Here is an 18,512-nt window from a genome sequence, read left to right as displayed (position 1 = left end):
GTTTCAGCAAGACGGCGCACTGCCACATTTCAGTGTTCCCAGGAAGATGGATAGAACGAAGAGGAACAATAGAGTGGCCGACCAAATCCCTGCGACTATTTTCAATGGAGGTACCTGAAAAGTAAATTTTATATTGAGAAGCCAAACAACGTAGAAGCACAGTCTCAAATCTCAACATCTGAAATCTATATACTTTGGTAGAAGATTTAAAAAATAGAATTAGATATGAAATTAGACGTATATCACCCGAAATAATTGATAGTGTTTTACATGATTTTGTAAACCGTCTTGCTTTCTGCCAAGAAGTAAATGGGGATCAGTTTAAACACATGATCCATTAATAAGAGTTTTCACAGTTTATAACATTTTATCCTTCATTTTATCTTAATTTGTAAATAGACGTACTTACTTGCTTTCTTATTGATTAAATGTAAATATTTCTGAAACAGTTGAGTTTTCAGATAAGGTGTGTTATATGAAACTTGCTTGAAAGTTCGCCTATATTTCATAAATGCAATAAAAAATATAGCATTCCATTTAAAAAAATGACCGATGACGTCATATCTTTTTTTTTGTTCCACCCTGTATAAAATAATTTATGTGAAATAATGGGCAATTTAAAATAAAAATCGACGGGTCTAAGCGTTTTCTCAAAAAATCATGTCTCTAATTTTTATCGAATTTATGCGGAAGTTTAGGCGGTCACTGTATATCTATCTACATTACAGAACTATATCTCATTAGGACATAACCATGATTCCATAAAAACAACAATATCATTTGATGTAGTCTTCATTTTGGCCTTAAACTCTTTAAACTTATTTCATATACTTTGAGTATTATAATAAACTATTCTAGTATTATCATTCTTACGCAAAAGAATTTTCCCATTATTTATCTATAAATACTTATAGTTATTCTCCTATTTATACTCCTCAGTATGTTTAAATAGATCTTTATTATATTTTGTTAAATCGTAATTTATGTATAATATCTCGTATTTATCTTTATATCCTTTAATCATATCTTTATACCATTAGTTGTGAATCATGGCTTTTTGGACATAATTCATTTCTTTTTATCCTCAGTGTGAAAATGTATGCTTATTTTTTCTTACGAATTATTAACCTATACGATTTATTTAGTGTTAGGTTTATTGTCGAATTGTTGAATTTTGACTCTTATTTGTTATTGACTCTAAGTTAACTAACAAGGGATGTATTATAGATCCTGATGGACAAAATTTCTAAAACACCCAATACTATTTTTCTCAGAGGTGTTCCTTCCTAAATTTCCTTGAGAATCATTCTCTTCAGAATTGACAGATTCTCTGTCAATTTTATAATTAAATGCTATAGAAATCCAAAAAATGGAAAATGAAAAAAAAAAGAATATTCAAATTTTATACAAAATAAACATAATTTCTCCCAACGTTTATCTTAACCTTTAACTAGTGACCATGTGTCTGACAGACTCCGTGCGATCGTTTATACGTGCATATTTTATACTTTTTAAAAATCTTTATATATTTATTCATATTTATATATATTCGGTAGGCTGGAGCGAATTTTTTTTTTCATAATTCCCTAAAGCCTATGTGTAGAAAAGTTGTCATTTACTACCAGTATTCACCAAAAAAAATCTCAGTTCAATCAACCTAAAACTTCTACTGCCCAAACAGCTTTGAAAATTGGAATTTTCCCAATAGTAAAAAAAATATATATATAATTTTTTATTATTTTTAATAATATCTTATTAGTAATTATTACTGGATATTTACGTAAAGAAGGTATTACAAAACATTCCCAGAACCAAACAGCAACTCTATATAACGACCTTGAAACAATACTACATGTTCTTTGACACCGCGTTGCGCCGGCTAAGCGCCAACGAGGCAAACAAAGATTAGTTAAAGTAAGATAGTTAAAAGATATGGGAATAATTACTACAGAGGATTCATCAAAAATTGTCGACCGCAGTAAAATTCGAAGAGAAAGGGCAAAATCTCGATCTGACCTCAAGAGAAAAGATAAAGAAGAAGGTTCTGAATTCGTATATGGAATATATTTCGATGGAAGAAAAGACCAAACGTTAGTTCAAACTAATGAAGAAGGAATTTCGTCCAAAAAAACGAAGATTGAGGAGCATATAGTCCTAGTTTCAGAAACAGGATCCAAATACATTGGTCATTTGACACCTGCATCTGGCAATTCGCAAAGTATAAAAAGAAGCATTCTAGAATTTTTGGAGCATAATTTTGACGTTTCTAATTTGTGGGCTATAGGTTGTGATAGTACAGCAGTAAATACTGGTAATAAGAATGGAATTATTAGACAGCTTGAGCTCTCGCTGAATCGATCCCTACAATGGTTTGTTTGCCTATTGCACGCAAACGAACTACCTTTAAGACATTTGCTGCAACATTTGGATAGAAAAACCACTGGCCCAAAAGGATTTCGTGGCGAGATAGGAAACCAATTAGAAAAATGTGAAACCTTACAACCTACAAATTTTAAAAGGATACAAATTTGTAATGCCATTTCAAAAGGTAACATCTCTTTGAACTTGTCGAAAAGGAATCCAGGTAAAATGGCTCATTCCAGATGGCTTACGACCACAAACCGGATTTTACGATTATATGTCTCCACAGAGAAACCATCACAAAATCTAACAGAATATGTCATGAAAGAGTATGCCACCACATGGTTTGCAATCAAAATCCAACCATCATGTCGTCACGGGAGCAAGCATCTATTTGGTATGATTGAAAAATCAAGATTTTTACCAGAAGATTTAATAAAAATCATAGACCCAGTAATTCTAAGGAACGGCTATTTTGGTCATCCTGAAAATCTCTTATTGGCTATGTTGGCTGATAGTCGCAAAACAGTGAGAGAATTAGGTCTCGGAAGATTATTGAAGTGTAGGAAAACAGCAAACCAACAGGAAATTGGTTTCAGCAAATAGGTTTGATTTAAAAAAAAAAAAAGCGTCAGTTGCTGTATGTGGAAATACAGCAAGGGATGGATTTATAAGGGCTGGTATTCCAGTCAAAAAGTCAATAGCTTTAAGTTTTTACTGAAAATTAATCACAAAAGTACAAATAAGGGTGGGAGGGTGGTGGAACTCGATATGCAGCTACCTCCACGCTGTGAGTTCTGAGCGGTTATTTCCATCAAAAATAACAGATTTTCGATAAAAATAAGCTGGATAAGAGCTGCATCACGGCTATAAATAATATTTTCTTTAACTAATAAAATTTCAAGGTTAAATGGGCAGTAGAAGATGGCAATATTTTAAGCCAATTATTTTTTCTAGAATAAACCATTATACTAGGTAACTTTTCCACATATAGGTCAACTGATTTAAGGATTTTTTTTTCGATGCCGTTTTCACTCCACCCTAATATTCGGAGGGACAAATTGATCAGAAAACGTTGCTATAAGTTTTAATATTTTTCAGGTAAAATTTTTCTGTTAATTGCCAATCATTTTTGTATTAATTCCAGATAGTTGAACCTAGTTTTTGACTTTTTTTCGGGAGGTAATTTTATATACATATTTCCAAGTTGTGTTGAATTTTTAGGCTTTTTCAAATAACTGAAGTAATTTTTGAATATTTTTTAAACTACATATTGAAGCCACTTGTTTTTTTTTCCAAAAAAAAACCTTACCTTAACCGTTTTAGGGTTATATGAAGAAAAATATCAAACCAAAAATCTCGTCTAAGAGCCACTTTTAAGTCATGGATTTTATAGGGAAAACGTTTGAAGTTTTTTTTTAAGTTTTTATTTTTTACTTGTTTATTGGTCAATATTATCTTTAACGCACTAAAGGAAGAACGCACTAAAGAAACTTTAATGAAACTGTCATACTTAAAAAAGTGTGAGAGTTTCCTTAACTATTTTCAAAAAAAGCTTATTACTTAAAAAAAGTTAAAATTAATTTTAATTCTCTGTTCTTCAAATGATTTAAATGGACACCTGTTTAAGCATTTTTCAAAAGCAATTATAGCTTCAATAGAAAAAAAAAATATTTCTATGAAAAGTAATTTTTATTCAGTAAATTTCACAAATTCCTAAAACTTAAAAAGTAGCAAAAGAAAAATTTTGAAAATTGGTACACATATTTCTGAAATAATTTAACTAATAACCTATTTTAGCATTTTCCGAAAAATATATAGAGTAATGAGAAAAACAATTTTTTTGAGGAAATTAATGTTTTTCTCTAATAATTTCACAAAATGCCCATAATTCAAAAATAAGCAACAAAAAATTTTAAAGATTAATACACATATTCCTGAAATAATTTGACTGGATACCTGTTTCAGCTTTTTCTAAAAACTATATAGGGTAATAAAAAAATTATTTTTTGAGGAAAGTCGCTTTTTTTTTATAAAAAAATCACAATTTTACTTCTTTACGGGAAAATAATTAAAGCCGATTTCAGTTTGTTGAAAATTTACCAGACGAATTGGCTTCTTCAAATTTACATCAAAAATTTGAAACGCCAATACTACAAAAACAAATTAAAGAATTAACAAGAAGTAGTTTTGATCTATCCGCAGTTGTTGAACATGAAGAAAAACTAAAAATACGACAATATGCATGATATGTCCATTGAAATTAAAAAGAAACACTCCATATTTACGTATTTATTTACAGAAACCAGTTTGCTTTTAATGTTCCTGAAAATTTTGTATCAATTCCACTAAGAAGGAAGGAGAATAATTCTTTTTTAACCATTATTTTGTTTATTTGCATATTTCCTGGAGAATTTATGTTTTAATGTTTTTTTTAAACTTTTTATTCAAAAAAACATACGCAGTTTTAAGTATATAAAATGTTATTTTAAATTACCTAAGGATTATTTTGTTATAGAATTCATGTTAGATTTTAGAAAAAATAATAATGCAATTTTAATAGCTCAGTTTTTCTTTTTAAATAACTAATATATGCAAATTAGTGGTGCTGTTTCGTTAAATATAATATTATATTTCAAGCATTTCTTTTTGATCAGCTTTTTTGAGCTGAGAGTCTGACAGACTCATGGTCACTATTATTGTAATTAAATATAAATCGTAATAAATCGTAAGAAATGTGGTACATAAAAAATGACATATGAAAACGACTCAAGCAATAATTTTAAGAAATTAGTCAGAAAGTTATATAAAGTGTGGTAAACTCCTGAAGAAAAACAATTTAGATTCTATCTATATATTAATATTCGTTTAAATTCTACATCGCAGATTGCCCGTTCCCAAGTTGAAATATGCGCATCCGACGCAGTTAAATAAATAAATAAATTTGTCTCAATTAAATAAAATCGATAAATCATCTTTACTAAACCATATGAGAGCTTCTCAAATAGAGTGAAACTGAATCACATTTTATCGACATTCCTACATGAACAAACGTTTGCCTTAGGACATCTATTATTTATAAATAAGTAAGACAATGTTATCTTTGGCCTATGTAATAAGCAAATATTTTATATTTAAATTCAGTAGCCCTAGATTTCACTATAGAAGCGTGTTATTTACTGATCAGGTTTGAAATAATTTTGCTGTCAACAAGTTTTCAACTGTCTGTTAATATAATGGCTATTTCAACATGGAATTATCCAATAAATATTTTTTTTATTTACTGATACATATTTATGTATTATTTATTAAAATATAAATTTTTCATTACTCGGAGGCATCATAAAAATTTGTTTGTGCGTAATTGGGTAGAGTACAAAAGAAAAACACAAGGAAAGAAGACATAGAATAGATCTTAGTATAACATAGAATGGTAATAAAATGATGTTTTTGTACATATATGGATAAAATGCACAAGAAAAAAACAATTCTAACCATAACAATTTTACGCTATTTATATATACAATTCTCCTACAGTATTTCGGTCAATAGCGGAGAAAAACAACAATACCTTTTGTATACAAGTGAATTTCATCATTGGTCTGATAAATACATAAACAAATATTTCAGTACCATGCGAAATCTCATAGTGTGTAAACGATGTTTTCTTTTTAAATTATTTATTTTAAAAATGTTTTCACTGTAATAAGTGCGGTTAAAAAAAAAGAAAAAAGCAAATGATGTGGTCAAAACTCAAATGTTTCTCTAATTATATAAGTGACCAAAAGGAAGCTATTAACCAAGCGTAATGAGAAGATTAATAAAAGTGAAATTTCTTGTGGAAAACCTGGTAATGTTTACTATAGTTTTAATACATTACTTCAGATCTGCGCGGAAACACATTGTAATACGTAATTATTATTAAATTATGTAAGGAACTCTAAGAAGAGTCATTAGTTATGATTCAGACATTGATCAAAGATAATCTAGAATGGGTTTTTAATGTATATTGCCTAAGAGACTGACGTATATTCTTTGTCGTAAATAAACACTTGTTGCAAGTAAAATATTCATTGCGACTATTATTATTTTTTTGAATAAATTAATAAGTATTTTTAATACGAAGGAACTATTGTAAAGAAGAATTTATTACTGTAATAAGAGTTCGTAGAATTATGCAGTACAGAAATTATTTTAAGTATATAATAGTTATAATTTAATCAAAGGTCAGTCAATAGTTATTGATCTAATTATTGGCTCTGGTATTTCCTACACTAAAAAAACCTTCAATGAATCGTTTTCCTATTATCCCCTATGTTTTAAATTGGAGCTAATTAAACTTATATGCGTCAGGAATATTTTGTCAAATCTATGCAAAATTCAGAAAAAACTTAGATATAAATTTACCACTAGAGTGGCCTATACAACCAAACAGGTGCTATTAAGATTTACTTTCACGTTTTAATTTATTTTTTAAATATTTGATTACAAGTTTTACAATTTTTATAATTAATTTAATATTTATCAATTTGCATATTTTACTTATTATGTATTACGACTATCTACAACGGCTATCTTAAAATGAAATTGCAGTTTTTGGGTTGAAAGGTTAAGTGATAATTTTTATAAAGGATTGTTGATTAAGTCAAGTTGGATCTAGTTTTGATATAAATGGTTCCTCAGTTAAAATTCGTCTTTAAACAGTCCTTACTTATATTGGAAAAATCCTTGCAAGTTCTTAGCAATACAAAATTGTCAGTGAGTCATTGTCATAAAGATTTTTTAGTAAAGGATCATAAATCTTAATACTAAAGAGATAAAGCTGACACAGTTTCTGGAAATACTTGAACGAAGGAGACAATGAACCTATTTGTTCTTTTCTTCAAAGTATTATCCATGCATTCTTTCCTATTATTAAAATAAGAAGCAAAATCCCTGGATTAAACCTAAATTTGTTTAGGCACTACTGGTATTATTCGGAAGCCAGGTAGCCCTAAAAAAACTACCTTTTACTCTACCTAATATTTACCTCTGCTGAAGATGTAAAAAAAGCTTATCCAACCCTATATCTCTCAGTTCGATCTATTCGAAGACATTTATGCGATGAAAACTTAAGAGCCAGAAGATCTGTAAAAAAATCTTATGTTTCAATGAAAATTAGACAAGTGCGTTTGAGTTTGGCAAAAGATCATAAAGACTAGAACTATAATAAATGGAAAAACATCTAATGGTTAGATGAAAGTAAATTTAATTTATTCGGATCGGATGGTATGACATAGATTAGACGTCCAATAAATCAAAGATATAATTCTAAGTACCGTAAGCCCACAATAAAACATGGAGGTGGTAAAGTCATGGTATGGGGATGTTTTTTTATGGTGATGCAAAGGTATTAGCTCACTAATGAAGATAGAAGGCATCATGACTGGCCAATATTATTTAAACATCTTAAGAAATAATATGCACCAATATGCTGAAGATAATTTACCGTTAATTTGGAAGTTTCAACCTGACGACGATCGGAAGCACACATCCAAAATTGTAAAAAGTTTCTTTACCTTTCAACAAATTCGAATTTTGAAGCGGCCAGCTCAAAGTCCGGACCTGAACTCTATTGAGAACTTGTGGGAGTACCTAGAGAGAAAAGTTAGACAATCAAATCCTAATAAATTCTATAATAAAGATGATTTATTCCAAGTCTTGGAAGAAGCATGGAATGAAATTTCTGATGATGTTACTCACAGTCTTCTTGAAGCCATGCCAAGACAATGTGAGGTTATAAGGAATAAAGGATATGCCACAAAGTATTAATGTTTTTTTAAGTTTTCTGTACAATAGTGTGAAATATATTAATAAGGTGAACGTAAAAAAAGGACTTTCTCTAGAAAATTCCTAATTTTTAATATTTTGTGGCGACCGGTTTCGCGGTTTCCAAAACTTGCATCGCATCATCAGGTCGAGAACTAAAAATCTAAAAAAAAAAGCTGTTGGGGTTAATGGATTAGGTCCTAATAAGCACGCCACTTATTATTATAAAAGAACTAAGGTACTTACATTAGTTAAAATGAAAATTGTCCTAGTCCTAATTGTAGGTACCTCCACCCTGATGATGTGATATTTTTTGTAATCGCGAAACCGGTCGTTATAAATTATTAAAAATTAGATCAAAATTAGATCTCAAGTAGTTGATATCAATATCTTTTAATCTAAATTTTATAAATTACAGTTACGTGCCTCAGGGGTCAGTGTCGGGCCACTGCAATTCCTGATCTAAATCAATGATCTGGAGTGAAGTCATCCTAGTGCCGATTTTATTATCTTTGCTTATGATATAACTATTGTTAACTGAGATTTAAACATTGAGCCTACTGGAGATATGATCGATTGTCGCTGATTGGTTTGCTGCTAATTAGATAAGTAGGAATACATCAAAAGATGAAAAACTTAACGTTTCAGCTTAAAATATAGATTTGAATATTCCTAATGAACCACGTGAAACTGAATTCAAAACACTTGCAGGTGAGGGTGATGGAGATACAATCGATTGTCGCCAATTAGTTTGCTGTTAATTAGTTAAATAGGAATGCCTCGAAAATTGAAAAACTTAATATTTCATCTTAAAATATAGATTTGAATATTTCTAATGATCCACGTTAAACTGGATTCAAAACTATTGTGGAATGCACACATACACTTCATATGCCCAAACATTTGTTTTGGAGTTTTTGCGTGCCAATGTCCCTCCAGTTGTTACAAAATCTATATATTTCTTAAGTTTTTTTATTGAAAGATTTCTTATAGAATTCTGATATGGTGCCACACTGCTGATGTGGACCGTGTTTTTTTTTCCTATAAACGTGAGCCATACGAATCCTTATAGATTTGCATTATAGTGTGGACCGCAGAAAGTATTTTTTCCAGGTAAATATATTGACAGTTTTCTGTATGAATATCTTTTCCTGTTTACTACAAGTAAAAACAAACTTTTGAAAATATTCATATTAATTTCACTAGAAATTATAATGACATTTACATTGACTTGCATTGCATTAATCGTATGAAAACAGAATCATCTTTCTATGAACCAATAATATACAATAAATTGCCACACCATTTAAGATTATTACAAATAAAACACTTTAAACCTAAGATTAAAGAATATCTTATTTCTAAAAGTAGTATAAATGAGTGTTTAAACAACTTAAATGGTATCACCTGATCTTCAACATTTTGTAAAATTTATATGTACGTAATTCTTATGACTATGTAAGACTTTTGTTATATATATTTATTTGCAACAATCTTAGAACATTGAAAGGCTAGAATTAGCATTGCCATGGAACTAAGGGGAGTTTGTTTGCTTGCAACATCTCTGATGCAATGATGCCAAATGCTTATGTAGAAATGGAAAAAAAATGCTTTATAATATCATAAAAAGTTGTCACTTATTTTGACAGGTGCAAAACAATACTATTTCTCTTTAATAAAATATGAAGTATTTTTTTCATAAAATACAATAAGATACTCTATAAAGAAGTCAACATTCAAAGTTAAATGAATGTAGATAACATATATTAGAGAAAAAGGCAACAACATCGCAACGCCGCTCTATCGCATTGTTGATTCCACCGACACAAGTAAGCTTTACCAGTGACGTCGTCAAAAAATATCTACATGATCAATATTTATTATTAATAAATTATGTTTTAAATTATAAACAATATTACAATTTATAAACTCTTATGCGTTATTTAACGTATTTCATTAGAGTAAAGGTACTTATCTAATAAAAAGCATTTTTATGGAAATCAAATAATTTATAATTATTATAAATTTCTTAATAAGTTTTTAATATTCTATGTTTATGACGACGGTTGTCTCTTGATATGATGTTATGATAATATCGATATTTACTTGCGAAAAGATCGGCTTAAATAGCCTTTTTCCCATGATGCAGCATAAACGGCACAAGTCTTTACTATCAAACAGTTCACAAAAACACTGAAATGACTAAACCTTTTTGCTTTTTCAACCAAAAACTAAAACAAAAACACAGAACTTTACAAATTTTAGAAGAGGTTTTAGGAATAAGAATGTTAATATTTTTTTTTGCTATGAAGATGTTATTCTTGCACTTAGAATAACATATCTATTTCTACTTTTTTTTTAAATAAAAAATCTAACATCAATAAGTTAAATTAACATTATTATATGCGTTGATATATAGCTGAAAATTTCCTCTTTTGAAAATGCGTGACAACAGAGAATCGATGAATATATTTATAAACAAAACACCTCCCTTGCATGTTCTAAGGCAATAACATATTTATTTGTTTGTTTGAAAATTTATTTGTTATAGCTTTTTTTTAAATATTTTAGGATTAAAAGTAATTTCTATGTTTCTAGACTGATTCTTAATTTCGTTCCACACATTCGAAAATATCTTAAGTTTCTTTCAGGTATTTTAAGTTATATATTTACTTCAAGTCAGCTCCAAGCAGCCATATTTTTAATTCTATTCCATGATTCGAATAATTCGAAGTAATTTTTTAACCTCTTCATTGTTTTGAAATTTTCATGTTTTTCGTGTCTTCCAGTTATAATCTTATATCTTTGTGGCATTTTCTTATTTTATTCCAGGTATTTAACATAACTTTATACGCTTTTCAAAAAAATTTCGAAATACTTAGGCTTTTAGAATCTTCTCATAGTATTTATTTTATTCGAGGCATTGAAACTATTGATATAGTTTACATAGTCATAATCGTGTCAATTCCATACAAAAAAATATTTTGGATATCTATGAAATGTACTTTTTATGCCTGTTATATCCCATAAGGGCATTAAAAAATTACTTTAAGGTCGTAATCGAATCTACAAAGCTACGAATGGCGTATATTTCCCTATATTTAAAATTTTAGCAATTTTTTAAGTGATAATGCCAATAAAACTTATATAACTTTAAAAGAGTTAATTGTTTAGGTCTTTATGCGTCGCTATGTAATATAGGCTGGGCGTTCTTGAATGATTTTTAGAAGATAGCATAGACCTAGCTTGTGAAACATCAGTTACTTGATTTGTATACCTCTATATAAAAACCACTGGTTTCCAACCTGATATTTTTCTGACTTTAAAGTTAACATCAAACTTAGAAAAAATATTATATTTTTATAATACAGATCGCGAGTACCATCTAACGGAGTTTAAATATTTAAGGAGTGTCAAATAGATAAGTGCTATAAGTTATTCATAAATAAAATTCAAAATGGTATTCTACTGATCCTAAAACTCTTATATACAAGCAAAAAGGGTTTATCTAGAGTTCCAGATGAAATGCTTGGCCATACGGGAGTGTATGATAGTCCATCAGATATGGTCAATGCATTTGTGTCTTATTTAAAAGTGATAGTGATCTCGCTTTATTTAATCCAGATGAATCTCATTTATTGTTCATATCAAATGTGTGCTTGGATATTGTAGAGTTTTCTGTATTGGAAGTTAAGCAGGGCACGATTATGTATATACATTGCTTTTTACTAAGAGGTTGTAACGCCATCTTATATCTCTTTTTAATTTATCCCTAAAAACATTTACATTTCTTTCCTGTTGGAAATTGGCAAGGGTATGTATACTTAAAAAAGCAGGACTTAGCTGATGTTACCAATTTATCATGTACGATAACCGATCGTGATTTTAAGCAGCCTACTCAATATGTTAGTGATACCATTAATGATTTTGGTCAGGTGGACATGGTGTACACCGGCTCAAAGCCTCTGATCGAATAATTCACTGGATTGTGCTGAAAGATTATGCTCCTTCAGTTTTAGCAAACCACTTATCTTGTCCACTTATTTTTTTTTAAATTTTATCTTACACCAAGGCTTCAATATTTATCCTACAGTCGTTATAAGTCAGAATTATATATGGCTTCATCTAGTGTCCCCTAACTATCTAGGAGTACTACTGTTTTTGCTTTCTATTAACGATCTCCTTAGTGCTCTTGAATGTTACAACTTACTGTTTGCTGATGACTATGTCAGGAATAAAGCGATGGGCGATTGCGCCTTTCTGCAAAAGCAAATTCTGAATAGTTGGTGTGACAATAATAAACTACAACCAAATATCCCTAAATTATATACTCGAAAACGCATAATATTAATTTATAGTTATTATATTGGTGTTCAATTATTGACTAGTACTGAAAATATAGCTGACATAGGTTACCTTTGATTGTCAACAAAGTTTTGTGTCGTATATTCAGTTCATAGTGTCGTTTGTGTAGGGGTTCAGGGTTCATAATATATGGTAGTGTTGCATCTCTAAATGTACGTATTATTATTTAATTCGTTCAAACTCGAGTATTGTTATTTAATTTCGTATCCTATCTATCACGTTCGTTAAAGAGTGTTCAAAATAGATTTCAAAAAGTTATTTGTATCTTATATCTATTTGTATTTTAAAGAGTGTGGTGTCTATCTAGGAGAAGGATTTAATAATGGTGTTTTGCTATCATAATTTAGTAATAAATTACTAAAATTCAGAAGAATCCTCATCTTTAAATGAATTAAAAGTATAAAATAGGTTATAATCTTGTTGATTTAAATTTTCAAAACATCTTGTGCCAATGCAGAAATGACTATTTTATAGTCAGATGATTCAAACTAATATTGCTAAAAAATCTCCTATTTATTTGATGACGATGAACTTTAATTACATTTCTTCTTTATGTCATATACACCTCTCTTAGATAAATAACTTCAATCTCCGAAGCCTTCTTTTCTTTACTAATATAATTGGAGTTTAATACCTTTATTTTAACATATTAGTTATAAGCGGTAACATTAAGGTAGTGATATATGTTTAATAGTTAATGGTATTGTTGTTATGTTTAGTTCTTTTTTTTGCTCCGTAATTGGATTTTTCATGTTTTAAAATTTTTTACTTCTTGAATATTTAATGTTTACCAAGTTATTATTAATTAAATATTCAAACGAATAACTTAAAATTGCTACAGAGCCCTAACTTAATTTTTGAAATTTTGAAAAAAGAGATCACAAAATATTCATATATTTATGCATGTGTTTTATTTTGTTCCAGGAACGTCATTTAATGTGAAACTCTTTGATAGTTTTATATCCAAAGTTTTATTTGTTAATTTTATTCATTTATTTTTGACACATTCATTGCAAACTACACTGTATTTTTTCCAGCAGTTAAACAATTCACTTATTTTTAAGCATTCATGTCCTCTAGATATTAGACATAATTTAATTAAATGTATCTTAGTCATTTTAAAATTTTGAGTTATTTGATGTTTTTTATTTACCTTATTATTAATAATAGAAAACCTAAATAAATAAATAAAATTTAGAATTAGTTTTAAAAATTAAAAAAAAAGCACAAAATATTATATATGCATATTTTTTATATACGTATATTCCAGGCACGTCATTTTATACGTCCACCAAACAACCCTTGGACTAACTTGCAATTTTATTTCAGAAATTTTAGGTTTCATCTAGGTATTTATATTTATGTTTATTGTAAGTTACTTAATTTTACTATTAGTTTTTCACTACAATCTTAATGTCTCTTAGTTATTCATATGGAATTTTTAAGTACTTCAGGGATTAAAAATAATAAATGAAAACATCAAATTAATTATCCATTTTATTCCACAAATTGTACGTAATTTTTAATTGATTACACCCCTTTGATGTCATTATTTTTTGCTTTCAGGTAATAAAAATAATTTTGCATTTTCTTCAATTATTTAAAATAGTTAATATTTTTAATTTACTCCAGGTATTTGGCGTCACTTTTAAAGTCTTTCAGGGATTTGAAATTATTGTTGAAATAGTTTTTTATTATATTCAAATCTTCTAAGTCCATTTAACATATTTTTGTTTAATTTCCTATTAGACTTTATTATTTATTTATAGCTATTATTTAACTTTTCAGAATTTATTAATTTTCATCTTTTCATTTTATTTCAGGCATTTGACATATAAATTCGATTTATTTTAAACACTTATATTTTACTTCACTAATCATTTTTACTACCTTTTAAGAATTAGAAATAATTTTTCGTCATTTATAGGTATTTTAAAATCTCATCTTTGACGTATTTTTTTCAAAGCTTTTAGGGATTTCAAATAGTATTAACATTCAATAGTGAAGAAACAAATATTTCAAACATTGAACATCAAATTCTGTCTCTACACTCTACGCACTGGCATTAGCATATCTCTTTTCTTCAGTGTTTCAGTCTTAACGGTCATCTTAACCTTATTCCAGTGATCTTCGGTCTTAGTTCACCCTAAACCACTATTAAAAGTAAACGTCAAGGTACTTCCACTTATCAGATCATCATTCATAGCCCATGCATACCCCATATACCAATACCAATATTAGAAAGTAGTATATAGTAACCGTAGACTGTCTGACACCTCTGGTACCTTCCTTTCGAGCCAGTACCACGAAGACATAATATACTTAAACCATTCTCATTTTCAGTTGACCGTTATTCGTACCAACTAGTACCGACTTCTTTTTCCTTCGGACTTACACCGTGCAACCGTAGTAGTATCGCTTTTTGTTTTATTTTATTTATTTATTTATTTTTTTGTTTTTTATTTTTGTTTTCGTTCGCTCGGTGGTACCGGTCGCCCTTCTTCCGCGTTGATGTATAGTGTCCGCATCAGTGAGAGTTAAACATTGTTATTATTATATTTGTTGGTATTGATTAAAAGTGTCTTTAATGAGGAAAAATTGGTACTAGTGGTTGTTTGAACAGCCATAATATTTATAAGTGCTGAGATAATAAATCGTTTCATGGATTACCTTGGGTAAATATTATATATGGATTTAATTCGTATGAATTACATTGACGGTATTGAGTTATTGGTACTTTCTAGAGTGATTTATGCCAACTACTAATCGTTTTTAATTTGATTATTTACAGGACGTATAATTTGGATTTCCTGTGGTCTATTTATATATATGATTTTTAGCTCCTTTTTTAGAGGCAAAAACATCTAATAATCGTGGGTGGTAGGTCATAAGTAATTTTAAAATAAATCATTTTATTAATAATTAAAAAATAATAGTAAAATAAAATGACCGTTTCAAATAATCAAAAAACTAAAATTTTAATTTTTTATAAGAATTGTATCATGTTTAAATACATAGGTAAATTTAAAAAAATCGCAGTCATTCCATTAAATTCCAATATAATGATCATTTAATTAAATACAATAAAATAGATATTACAAAAAATTGGAATTTTTAGAAGATATTTTCATAAACAAGTGAAGCTTTTCTATATTTTTCTGAATATGGGCTCTGGATGATACATTACACACAAGAAGTGTCTATAAAATAATTAGAATATTAATAAGAAATCTTGATTCTTGAGTTACCGTTTAATTATAAAATGGAGTAGAAACCCAAAAAAGTACAAAAAATGCAATATTGACAAAATTGACGTAAATACAAACAAAATAATAATAAAACGATCCTCTGTAATATTAAACCAAATAAAACCAAATATGCTCTAAATAAGACGAGACGCCTTTATCTCTTCCTGTTGGCCTACAAGTAGTACCTACATAGGAAAACATAAATGTAATTTAATGTAAAATTTTTAAAATAATACTATATGCATAGAATACCAACAACCACAAAAAGAAAATCGCATTAAGATAATCATATTTTTGTCAACATTATAAAATTTATAGTTAATTAGCATTTTTTTACAATAAATTTTTTTATTACAATGATTATAAAATTTTATATATACAAATTAAGTTTTTAATTTGCCTAATACCATTAAAATTTGTTAGATGATTTAACCATTTATATCCAATCACTAAATCTAATATTAATCGAGTCTATATATTTAAACGAAAATATATAGTTGAAATATATAGACATTGATTAAACAGATATCCTCTTTTTTTCCATAGGAGTGTTGGTAGCTGTGTTATGATAGTATCGGCACCATATATTTAAGAAGTTCAGCTGTGATTAGGTCAGTTCCGGAGGTTTTATAGTTTTTTAGTTTCTTTTTTCCTTTTATAATTTCCTCTTTAGAAGGATGGAAGGATTTTGCGTTGTTTTGTAGCCAGCTTTTTCCAGTACTACCTCTTCTTCACCAGTTCCTTCATCAAGCAATTGATGGAAAGTAATTCCACTTTATCAGTTATTAGATCGCCATTTTTCTTATTTAAGATATTGTCGGTCCTGGATCTGAATCCTGTTTTGTAGAACGTAACTTTTACTAACTTGTGTTATTCTTTCCCTCTTCTTCTAGTGAAATTAACCCTCTCCTTCTAGTGACTGTTATTCTCTCTTTCTCCCTCTTAATAGAATCTTTCCTAAGAGAACCTTTCGTGTTCTTAGTCACCTGACTTTTTCCCTCTTCCCTAGATACGTCTGTAATTATTCCAGATATTAACTTCCAATGCATATTAGTATTGTATGTGGTGTTAGTAATTTCTCTGATACGTCACTCTAGTTCTTTCTGATACTATGCTCTTACTCTGATACTGTATCTCTCTGAGGAGGAAGATGATTGGTACGCTGGTTCTTTGCTTTAGATATTCTGACTCTGATTTTGGCTTTGATGGGAAAATAATCTGAATCGGCATCTGCTTCCCTGACCATCTTCCGGCTAGTTTATTATGTCTGTGCCTTGCATCAATTATAACCTGATCTATTCGGTTCCTTATTATACCATCATTAGATACTCATGACATTTTGTGTATACCTTTAAGTTCAAACTATATGATGCTGCAAGATCTACCACTCTTACACCGTTGTCATTGGAAGCATTGCGTAGGCTGTACATGAGATCTTAGTTGTTCGATTGTGGCGTATGATAAGCCTCTTAATTGGCGGTTAAAAAAATCAATACAGAAAGTTCAAAATACATGGATAAGATTTGTATTTAAAATACCCTATCAGCATCAAATTACTTCTTATCTAAAAGAAAAAATCCTAAATATGATCAATTGTAGAAAATACTATATGGCCACCTTCGTGTACAGAAGAAAGCCTCATTACCTAAGATAAAAATTTTCTGGATTTGTAAGTGGACAAAGAACAAGAAATGCAATAAGAAATGCACATACATTTGTAATTCCTTGACACAGGTCAGCATCCTTCCAGCGCCCATTTACTTTCGTAGCTATTATATTGTGAAACGATCTATCAGGGAACAGCAAGGTTTCTAGCCTAAGCAAATTTGCATTTAAATGTGAAGAAAAAATTTTGACTAAACAACAAACCCTCTAGAATAGTTTAGTATTTAAGTATTGGTTGTCTTATACAAATAATATCATTAAATAATAATAGTATATATTTTCATTCATCACTCTTTGACTATTTGTCTCTTCTGGTCGATCTGTACGTCTGTATGTTCCAATTTGTCGAAAGTCAGGGTCCTTCCTCCAGGGTTGCAATGTTGTATACCTTGCATAGGTCTTATTAATAATTATAGTTTTAAGTTTTAAAAAAGGGATACTTCGCCCAAGCCTAGTCTTGGTGTGCTTGGTTTCATAATCGAGAAGTAGTCCGTTTTTGGCAAAATATGAACTGATCATCAGTGATTTATTGTATTTAATATTATTGCCAAAATCAAGCATTTGTATTTGTATTTATATCTTAGTGTCTCTTCTCGTTTAGTTTTAGCATTGAAATCTCTCAGGATGAGTGTCATGTCTTGTTTGGGAAGTTGGGCTAGTTTGCTCTCCGAAGTGTGGTAAAGTAGATCTTTTATACTCTCATCTTTATTTTCTCTTGGTGCATGCACCGACAAAAGTTAGTAGTTATAGAAAATGCCTTTTATCCTAATATAGTATATCTTGTCCTGAAGTGGCTCAAACCTTAAAGCTGATTTCAGCAGAGATTTTATGAGTGCAAAAGCTGTTCCGAAAGCCTGGACATCTTGGCCATCGCCACTATAGAAAGGATATGAATTTGCAATGTCAGTACGACCCTTGCTCTTATGACTGCATTTAGTTGATATGGTCTAAGTACCGTTCAATGTTTCAATATTCATATGTTCTTTACTTGTTCTTTGCGTTATTCGTCTTTGTGTATCTGGCTTGATCCGAGGCTTCTGTTGCTTCTTCATAGCCATACTTTTA

General features: G+C 29.2%; 1 protein-coding gene across 2 annotated transcripts in view; it reads left to right on the top strand.

Annotated features, from left to right (window-relative positions):
* Nucleotides 1-6,063: 6,063 nt before the first annotated feature.
* Nucleotides 6,064-18,512, top strand: part of LOC126734538 (uncharacterized) — a 303,120-nt gene continuing 290,671 nt past the window's right edge. Inside the window, exon 1 of one of the 2 annotated variants that reach the window (XM_050438219.1) lies at nucleotides 6,064-6,211. The gene's annotated coding sequence lies outside the window, so the exon portion shown is untranslated. Of the gene's footprint in view, nucleotides 6,212-14,927; nucleotides 15,210-18,512 lie in introns of those variants that run through there. The other variant, XM_050438218.1, reaches the window with a different exon arrangement.

The sequence above is a fragment of the Anthonomus grandis genome, chromosome 3, assembly GCF_022605725.1.
Source record: "Anthonomus grandis grandis chromosome 3, icAntGran1.3, whole genome shotgun sequence".
NCBI lineage: Eukaryota > Metazoa > Arthropoda > Insecta > Coleoptera > Curculionidae > Anthonomus > Anthonomus grandis.
This window is presented reverse-complemented; position numbering and strand designations above follow the sequence as displayed.